We start from the raw sequence: 10,965 nt of genomic DNA, 5'->3' as shown, positions 1-10,965 counted from the left end.
AAAGGGTCCTGTAACTTCCAGTGTCTCCTTGTTAAGTTTTCAGAACAGCAATCCCATTTGTTGTTTTTCGCTAGAAACGTAAGTATTAATTGAAGATGGCACATGCAAATTTTCTCTGCAAGGGTTGCATTTTAATTCTTAAGGGATCCTGTAACCTCCAGTGGTTCATTGTCATGAACTTTTCAGATCTGGTTCTCCTACTTGTTTTTCATTGGACATGAAAAAGAATTGGAACTAACAATTAAAACATGCTATTCACTTCTTAAGGGGTCCTGTAACCTCCAATGTTTCATTGTCGTGAGGTTTTCAGATTCGGTTCCCTTTGTTATATTTCACAGGACACCCATAAAGTATCAAACTAAGAATGACAAGCCAAGAAAAATGCAAATATAATTTCCAAAGTTGCATTTCTCAAGGGGTCTTATAACCTCCAGTGTCACCGTGTTAAGGTTTCAGATCAGGATTCATCTTTGTTGTGCTCTAAAGGACACTAATGTATTAAAGTTAACACGACAAACCAAGGAACATGCAAATGTTTTGCAAAAGTGAAGTTTACGCCTCATTGTGTCACACCACCTCCAGAGTCTCCTTGTTAAGTTTTCAAACCAGAATATCTCCTTAGTTATTTTTCACAGATCACGAGAAGATATTTAACTGAAAAAGACTAGCCAAGACACGTGCAAATATGTTCTCCAAAATTGCATTTCATTCATTAAGGGGTCCTGTAACCTCCAGTGTCTCCTTGTTGTGGTAAAATTTTCAGATTAGGTTCCCTCGTTTGAACCTTGAAATGAAAAACAAAAAAACGTGTGTTACATTTCACTCCTTTGAGGGACAGTGTGTAATATTTAGTGCCTCCTAGTGGTACAAACAGCTTTTTAGTTAAAACAAAACACTGATTTGAATACTAGGCAAAAATACATGAACTATCATACCAATGTTAACTTTTATTTTAAAAAAAGTCGAGAAATGTCTACTTCTCTTACACAGTTGAATCCCTACTTAGGTCCCCGCCATGTTTGTCCAGCAAGATTCCGCCACGATGCGCTCTAAGGCACTGGCCCTTGCTTGCACCAAACAACACAGTGCCATCTAGTGGTCAAATTTTATAAATTGGGGCCTTAGGGTGTCCTATAACCTCTAGTCCTCAGTGTTGAAATTGCTACAGTCTATATATAATGGATGCAACACTTGTATCCATCCACATATAGTGTAGGTCCGCAATTGTATTAAACTATATATAGTGGATGCCACAGTTTTTACCCAGTTATAGTGACTATCAAAGTTATATCCATCCATATACAGTGGACGCAACAGTTGCATCCATCCGCATGTAGTGGATGCCACCGTTAAAAAAATACAAACATCTCCAAATCCTAGCCTCTTGGAGTCCACTCCAAAAATTGTCTTGTAGCCAGCCTCATGTGTCTCTTTGTTTTAAGATCAGGATCCATTTTATTTTTCACAAGACACAAAATTGTTAATCTAAACACAACAAGAATCATGCAAAAATATTTTCCAACTGTTAAACTGTTGCATTTCACTACCCAGAGAATCCTATAACCTCCAGTGTCTCTTTTTCGTGGTGAAGGTTAATGTCCTGGATTCTGCAGCACTTCTATGGCGCCGTACCAATCTTTGGGTTTTCTTGTTGGACCTGGTGCGATAAAGCAGCCCTTCACTTTGCTAATACACAATATTTCTCAGACTAAGGACATGGCTGCGCATAAATATACCCCCAAAATCCTCTTTGACACCGCAGCATCGCTAATGAGGCAAGAGGTTTTGTTGGTATTACACACAATTAAGCATGGACTTGCCCCCTCATATCTTTCAGATTTAATTTCCCCCTATGTCCCTGCTCGGAGCCTTCGCTCGGAAAATAATGGTCTACTAGTGATCCCAAGAGCCAAGAAGAAATTCGTAGGTTTGAGAGCGAATGCTCTGCATTCTGAGATCCGATCTGCAACATTAGCGGAACTGTATAAATATAGGCTTAAACTTACTTACTTACTTATTGCTCCAGCGAAGGTCGGGGGGTCCCGTCCCTGTGCGTTGAGCCGACCAGATGAACCAGGTTTTTCCAATGCTGGCGGTCTTGTGCCAGCTGTTCTGCATCCTCTACGGCAACTCCGTGTTGTTGGAGGTCGCCCGCAACGACGTCGAGCCATCGAGTGCGGGGTTTCCCTCGTGGTCGTCTCCAGCCTGCGGCCTTTGGGTCAAACTGGAGAATGGCTCGTGTCGGATGGTCTGGTGGTAGACGAAGGACATGGCCAAACCAGCGGGTGCGGCGTTGTGCGACCAAGGAAGATGCTTGGGGCTGGCACGTGCGGGCTCTGAGCTCTTTATTGGAGACTCGCTGGGGCCACCTGATGTTCTCGATGGTTCTGAGAGCCCTGCTATCAAAACCATCGATTCTTGTGGCCAGGGTGTCGTTCAGGGGCCATGTTTCTGAGCCATAAAGCAGGATAGGGAGTACGGCGAGGTTGTAAATGCGGAGCTTCGTCTTGCGTGCGATGGTCTGGTGCCGCCAGAGTGGTTTCCAGAGAGACTGCAGAGCAGATGCTGCCAGGGCTCTTCTGCGGAGAATCTCTGGTTTTAGGTCCCCATTGTCTGTCACCATGGACCCCAGATATACAAAGCTCTTGACAGGCTCTACGATGTCGCTACCAATTTGGATGGGAGGTGGATCTGGTCCATCACCGACATACATGAACTTGGTTTTCGTCCAACTCACTTGCAGGCCAAGCCGCGCTGCCTCTTCGCTGTAAATGCCCAGAGCGTCTCTCAGCTGGCTGTAGGAAGTGCTGAGAATGATGGTGTCGTCAGCATACTCCAGGTCAGTCAGGTGGTAGTTGCCGAAAGACACTCCGGGGATGCGCTCACTAACCCTGAACATCAGATGGTCGATGATGCAATTAAAAAGGTCGGGAGCAGCCACACAGCCTTGGCGAACGCCGCTGGAGATAGCAAACCAGTCGGAGTCAATGCCGTTGATACGGACACAGCTCTCTGTGTTGCTGTAGAGCAGCTTGAACAGGGCTATGATCTTGGGTGGTGCTCTGAGAGCTTGGAGGATGTTCCACAGTGAAGAGTGGCAGACGGTGTCAAAGGCGGCCTTCAGATCAATGAATCCGATATATAGATGGCGATCTTTACGGAATTCACGGGTCTTTTCTATCAGCAAACGGACGGCAGAGATGTGGTCCGTTGTGGAGCGGTTGGGCATAAAGCCAGCCTGCTGGGGACGGCGGCAGCTTCTGATTGCTGGAAGGGCACGGCTGAGCAAGATCCTGGTAAAGACCTTGCCCGGGATGGAGAGTAAGGTTATGCCTCTGTGGTTTCCACAGACAAGCCTGTCGCCCTTGCATTTCCAGAAGGGCAAGATGACTCCTCTGGTCCAGTCGGTGGGCAGCTGCTCCGATTCCCACACCTGGTTGAATAGGCGGGTTAGCCACTCCACCATGCCATCACCGCCGGCCTTGAGCATCTCGCCGGTAATGGCACAGATGCCGGGGGCTTTCTTGGTGTTCAGCTTCTTCAGAGCAGCTCTCACTTCCTCGGGTGTTACGGGGTCTGTGCAGCAGGTGTCGTTAGGAGGTGCTGTGCTCGCAGCCCGTAGGAGGGTGGGATCAGCCGGGATGGTGCTGTGCTGCAAGAGGAGGCTAAAGTGCTCCTTCCAGCGCTCGAGGCAGTTGGCTTCTGTCATGATGAGGTTGCCGTCTGAGTCCTTTACCAGGGCTGTCTTTATGTGTGGGCCGCTACGGGCTTGGCGTAGTAGACTGAATACGCGGCTCATGTTGTTGTTGTTGGCCGCGGACTCAAGCTGTTGGGCTTCTGCCTGCCAAAACCTCTCCCTATCTTCAGCAATGGCCACATTGCGCAGGCGATTCAGTCTCCGATACTCTGTGAGGTCGCCTCGGAGTCGGGCCTCACGCCGCTGGTCTATGATGTTTAGTGTCCTCTCTGATATCCAGGGCTTTCTCGGGGAGGATCGCGGGCGTCCGAGGACATTGTGAGCAGACTGGAGGACACTTTCCTTGAAGGCCGCCCAGTCTGTCAGCTTGTCAGGAGCCAGGGTATCAAGAGAGCGGCGGATGGAGCAACTGAAGTCTCTGGCGATGTTGGGGTCGCTGAGTCGGGAGGAGTCGGGGCGAGGCAGAGTCTTGTGCTGGTTGGCTCGGAGCTTTAGCTTGAGCTGGGCCACCAGCAGACGATGGTCTGTGTTGCCAAGCTGTGCTCCTCTGAACACCCGGCAGTTGGTTACAAACGACTTCCAGCGTCGTGATATCAGGATGTGGTCCAATCCCTTCCTGGTTCTGCCATCTGGGCTGTACCACGTCCAGTGATGGATGCATTTCCGGGGAAACCAGGTGTCAGCAACACAAAGGTTGTTTTGGTGGCAGAGGAGGAGGAGGCGGTTGCCATTGTCGTTTGTTGTGCTGTCAACGAAGGTGGTGCCGACAGGTGAGCCGGGGGACCGATCAATGCTGGATAGAGTGGCGTTGGCATCAGTGAGGATGATGGTGACGTCGTGTGGTGGGGCTTGGTTGACAGCCTGGTGGAGTTGGTCAAAGAACGCGTCCTTCGCATCCTCATCAGCGACATCGGTGGGGGCGTAGGCGACGATCACTGTCATCTTGCCGTGATGGTGGAGGAATCGAGCAGACAGTAGTCTGTCACTTATTGGTGTCCAGCTGATGAGGGACCTCCGGAGGGCTTTTGGAATGGCAAGAGCCACACCGTAAAGGCCGGTCCGACTCTCGGGGCCACTCCAGATGTAGCAATGGTTGCCAGCTGTTGTTTCACCATTGCCTTGCCATCGTACTTCACAGAGCCCTGCCATGGTGATGTTATAGCGACAGAGCTCTCGGGACAGCAGGGTGGCAGCTCCGGGGCGAAGGAGTGTCTGGACATTCCAGGTGGCGACACGGGTCTTATGACGAAGATCGATCCGTACTCGTTGGTCGGGGGCAGGCTGGGGTCCGTTACCGTGTTGGTCAGTCCGGCTTCTTTCTCTGGTCAGTTTCGTAACAAAGTGTGTTTCTCCTGGGTGAGTTGTTAGCCCTCCGCAGGATAGTCGGTTGGTGGGGCTGCCACCTCACAGCGTACCGACACGCTGGGGTCTTTGTTTGTCTGGAACCTACCCCGGAGACCGGCCCGCCATGGGTGACCCTACCAGGAGCAAGCTCCCGACGGTATCGCTCTCCAGGGTCACTGGAACACGCAAGCCCCCTCGCCGCATCAAGGCCAGACCCATCCGAGGGGGATAGGCTTAAAACACACTTCTATTCTATGGCTTATAAATAACCTATATTTCTTGTTGATGATGTATGTTTATTGTTTGTTGCAGCATCCATTGAGGCCTGGTCATCCTGGAAGGGGGATTACCTCATGTGCGTCCCCTTTTCAAGGTTGAGGCTTTGAGTTTTTCCTTGCCCTCATGTAGGTTTTAGATCAGGGGGTGGTGTAATAATAGTATGTGTTCCTTACAGCCCCTTGAGACTTGATTAAGGGCTTACACAAATAGACTTGACGATTTCAGATGACAATTCTCCTGAGATTTTCCTGGGCACCAAATAATTACCGGTACACTAAAAATGTAAAGCCAAGAAAATGTATAAATCTTTAAATCCTAACGTGTCGTTGTAGTTTATTTCATCCTCCGTGGTTAAGTTTTCAGATCATCATGGGAATATACATTTGAAAGTATATTACATTTATATTTATTTAGTGTTAAAGTTTTTATTTTTTTTTCCATAATATTTCGATTTTCTTTTTCAAAATTGCTCAAATTTCACATTTGCTATTCAAATACTAAGACCGCCGAGAATCTATCGACACAGGGGGCGGTAGTAGAATAACATGGCGGCGCGCATGGATGCTGCGGCTAGTTGCTCTCCAGCTAATCTTCTATTTATTGCGGTTCTCTGGTCTTTTTTGCTTTCACTTTTGGACACATGTGTGGCCAAAAATACTTACAGCAGGGACGAACTTATTCGGTTGGGTGGGCGTCTAAATTTCGACTTTTCGGGCACTTTTTATACCGCCTGTGATATACCGAGCGAACTTCAAAGAGATCCGGCATCCTTGTGGACAGCTATTCCTCCTAATAAACGACGACAACGGCGCCGTAAAGACAGAAAACAGAAGCGTGGTTGCCGTGCAGGTAGATGTGTAAAAGTATGATCACATAACACCGATTTTGGCTAACCTGCATTGGCTCCCAGTTAGCCTTAGATGTGATTTCTAGGTTCTCTTAGTATTATACAAAATCATACATGGACTTGCTCCCTCTTATCTTTCGGATCTGATTTGCCCCTATGTCCCGGTCCGAAGCCCACGATCTGAGGGTGCCGGTCTTCTGGTGATCCCAAGAGCAAAGAAGTGTTCTGCTGGTTCGAGAGCGTTCTCCATCCGGGCACCGGTGCTGTGGAATGCTCTTCCCCCTGAGATCTGATCTGCAACCTCAGTGGAAATGTTTAAATCTAAACTTAAAACTCACTTCTACTCCATAGCATATGAATAACCTACTCTTCTCGTCGGCTGAAAAATAGTCTGTGTAATAATCTGTGAAGCCCTTTGAGACTCTTGGTGATTTAGGGCTATACAAATAAAAATCACTTGACTTGACTTGACTAGTGAGCCCAAGACTTGTAAGTTTGATTTCGGGGCCAATCAATAGAAGTAATTATTGACAAGCTAACTACAATTCGGGCACAACCATTTGGAAGAATTTGTCACGCGTTTTAAGTTTTATCTAAAAAAAGAGGATTTAATCCCCAAAATTGAAGAGGTTTTACAAAGTGGACTTTAGATTAAAGCATAAGATGCTAATTAAAAGACGAAAAAAAAAAAACAAGGAGGACCTTATCCTTGCTGTCATTCAAAAGGTAAGACGATCACATTTTAAAAGTTATTTTTCCCTATGCTACAGTCACTGCTCCACTCTCTCCTGTAGTTTTCAAGTTTGAATTCCTTAATTGTTGTTTTTCACAGGACGTAAAAGTATTAAAGTAGTAAAAACACAACAACCCAAGAAACGTGTAGATAGGTTCCTCGGAATCCTAACCCCCTGCAGTTTGCCTCTTGTCCGCTAGATGGCAGACTTGTCCTGCGAGAGAACCTTTTTCACGGGTCATTTAAATTGTCTATAGGAATGCGTGCTTTCGAATCTGCTGCAGCTTTTGATCAAATGTGCTCATTTTGACTTCAGAGAGAAAAGAGAATTCTTAAAGCGACAGTGCACAAACGCAATTAACTGAGAACGGCATAGACAAATGAGAAGAATGATATAGTGTATGACGAAAGGCCTCCTAGTGGTAAAAAGAACTTGATTCACAAAGAAAAAAAACATTTTTTTCTTTGTGAATGAAGTAATACACGCTCACCTATAGCTCACACGATTATCTGCCTTATTTGTGCTAAGAATACCCCCAAATAACAGAAACATTGTGATAAGCTGGGCAAAAAGTACTGAAAGATAAATGGTGCTCATGTTTTCGGTTGAAACATCTGGTCGTCAAATATTACACAGTGTCCCTTTTAAGTATTTTGTTTTTGCTAAAATGTCAACTGGTTTTTCCTATTTTCCCTAACTCCCCCCTCTCAGTTTAAACCGTTCCAACTAATAAAAACGAGAACAATACAATAAATAATACAATAATAAATGGAAACACAGGGTCTTATTGTCTTGTTCTTATTTTGCAAAATTTAAATTGAAGGATCATATTCTAACAAATTTTATCCTTAAGTTTCACCTGCTCAAACTTAAGAAATTGGGAACATTTTAGTAACATAAGAAAAAATGTTTGATCATATGATCATTTAAGTCTTGTTCTATTATAGCATTTCATACATTCTTTTCCTCTATTTTTACAACATTTTCCCCTCGGTTCTAACTTTAACCATTAATTCGAATGAGCCAAATTAGCCGTAAGATTTTTCACTTTATTTGATTTAGTCTTTTTTTGCAGTTTAGTTATTAAATATACGGTTCTACCTCATGAGCAGATAGCTAGTTCACTGTTCACCGACCCCTTAACCGCCAGGGTGGTCGAGGGACCACTTCTGTGGTGTGTCTTGGGCGAGTACAGCCCGGCGGCACCCATCTACAGTATATACCGGCTGAGATAATTAGTACAGGCATATAAAAATAAAAACAATTGGTAATCAGTTGGGCAGCACGGCGGCGTGTGTGCGGCACAGTTCTGAGGTCATGAGATCGAACCTCCTGTGTGGAGTTTGCATGTTCTCCCCGTGATTTTGTGGGTTTCCTCTGGGCACCCCGGTTTCCTCCCACATTCCAGAAACATGCCTGCTTAATAGGCCGGTTCGAATTGTCCCTATGTGTTAATGAGCGAGTGTCTGCCTCTGTGTGCCCTGCGACTGGCTGGCAACCAGTTCAGGGTGTCACCTGCCCACTGCCCGAAGATAGCTGGGATGGGCTCCGGCACCCCCGCGACCCTACTGAGGATAAGCGGTGCAGCAAATGGATGGATGGATAGTAATCAGTTCCCGTTTTTAACCTTGTTTTTTTCTTCTGTAAAATAAAACTAAAACTGTAATCAGTCAAATTACTTGTACAATATTTACTTTTATTTTTTTGCAGTGATCTTAACCAGCTTCATCAAACAAAACTACCGTACTACCTCATGAGCAGATACTTAGTATATACAAGTCAAGTCATGTTTATTTGTATAGCCGTTAATCGCAAAGAGTCTCAAAGGGCTGCACAGACCAGATTATTGCAAACCGTAGACCATTATGACACCATCCCCTCATCTAAAACCTACACAAGGGCAAGGAAAAACTCAAAAACCTCAACATGAGGAAAACGAAGGACCGTACGTGAGGTAATCCTCCTTACAGGTTGACCGGGCTGCAATGGATGTTGCAATAACAAATAATACACAGATATTGTCAACATAAAATCTAGGTTATTCATATGCTCTAGAAAAGAAATGTGTTTTAAGCCTAGATATAAACAGTTCCACTGAGGTTGCAGATCAAATCTCAGGGAGAAGAGCAGATAAAATAAAAGGTTCTCTTTCACCACCTACTGGTCGGGATTAATGTTACTTTTACTCTGCAAAGATACTGAATACTAAATGCTTTTTTAAAATAAAATGGGTAAATTTCTTGCGGCATACTGGTTGAAAAACCCTGGTCTATTTTACATTATAAAAAGCAATTTACGCCCGAATGCATCATGGCCTTCCACCAGATCTTATGAATTAAAATTGCTCAGATGTCACACATATGCCTTTAGTTGTCACGAGACAAAAGAGGCTCCCTCGGCCGCTGCCATCGTGTGATCTTCTCCCTCGCCGCCGCCTTTGCCAAGAAGCGACTAGCCGTCCCGGTACGACCCGGCCGGACTGTCTGCCAGTCCCGATCCGACCCGGCTGACTGTCTGCCAGTCCCGGTCCCGGTCTGACACCCGACTGTCTGTCTGCCAGTCGGCGGTGTCGCCAGCAGAGACGTGGCGCTTCCTTTGCGCCACACTGGGTCGGTGAAAAGAAAATCTGACACTTGTTTTGGATCCATAGCAGCCGTGGCATCAGACTGGAAGGATATTTGTAAGAAAAAAAGGCAAGAATGTATCAATGCTAACATCATGATTAAAAACCAGACACAAGTTATATACCAACAGTGTTGCGCACGTTTACTTTAAAAAAGAGAGAAATAAAGAAAAGCAGGATATGTTGGGACGCTCACTCCCTTGAACAAAATATGAAAGATAAAAAGGGATTTGAATGAATAAAAGATGACAGCGCTGCAAAAAATGTTGAAACACATACTACCCGAACAAAACATGAAAGAATGAGGATGCGATGAACATAGTTAGCAAGGTAAAATTGTAAACCATTAAAAATACTTAGCGCTTGTGCGGCACAGTTCATGTCATGGGAACCTGTCGTGGGTTCAAATCCAGCTCCAGACTTTCTGTGCGGAGTTTGTATGTTCTCCCCGTGCTTGCGTGGGTTTCCTCCGGGCACTCCGGTTTCCTCCCACATTCCAAAAACATGCATTTCAGGTGAATTGGCCGGTCCAAATTGTCCCTAGGTGTGAATGAGCGAATGAGTTGTCTGTCCCCGTGTGCCCTGCGATTGGCTGGCAACCAGTTCAGGGTGTCCCCTGCCCACTGCCCGAAGATGGCTGGGATGGGCTCCAGCCCCCCCGCGACCCTAATGAGGATAAGCGGTACGGCTAATGAGATGAGACAATAGTTACATCGTTATTAAAGTGCTAGAAGTAGAAATTTAATGGCTACAGCATAAGTAATAATCAACAGCAAATTTAATTAGCTAGCTAGCAATCCGCTAGCATTGGAAATAAAGGACAAGCTACGGAATTCCGTCTGAGGTTATGTCAACACCAGCCCACCCCGACGGCCGACAAAGACCAGTTTTTCCCCAGCACAAAGTCTTCTCTGTGTCCGCCCGAGTTCCTCGGGCTTCAAGCCCCGTCGCGTGATCAATCTATGTCCGAAGAGGGACCCCGCGGCGGCCGAGACCTCGAGTTCGCAAAGACATCCGTGAAAATGCAGGAAAAAAGTCATCATTCGTCCCATCTGGTGTACATTACGGACGAGGTGAGAACACCAACAGAAGTAAAAGCCATTTCTCAACTTAAGTTGCCGACTTCAACCCTAAGTATTATTTCATAAACCACGTATTGAAGAATCTCACAGTTCTTAAAGTGTTCTCCTCCATCACAGTTGATTAAAACACCTCTAAAAACCTGGAATCTTGTCCCTAAAATAAGGTATGGACTAAAGGAACCACAAACACTGGTATCTGGTCCCTTGAATCAGCTGTGGAGAAGGCGGACCGCCAAAAACCAGGACTTGATGAGCAGAGAGACCTTCCAAAACTGTGACCTGGCCCATTGACTTGGCTGTGGTGTAAAGAAACCTCCAAAACCTGAGCCTGGTCCCTTAAATGAGTTGTTGAGGAGAGT

This window comes from Urocampus carinirostris, chromosome 20 (assembly GCF_059441175.1).
Source record: "Urocampus carinirostris isolate Australia breed hairy pipefish chromosome 20, RoL_Ucar_1.0, whole genome shotgun sequence".
Taxonomy (NCBI): domain Eukaryota; kingdom Metazoa; phylum Chordata; class Actinopteri; order Syngnathiformes; family Syngnathidae; genus Urocampus; species Urocampus carinirostris.
The sequence above is the reverse complement of the archived record's forward strand: the minus strand, read 5'-3'. Positions refer to the sequence as shown.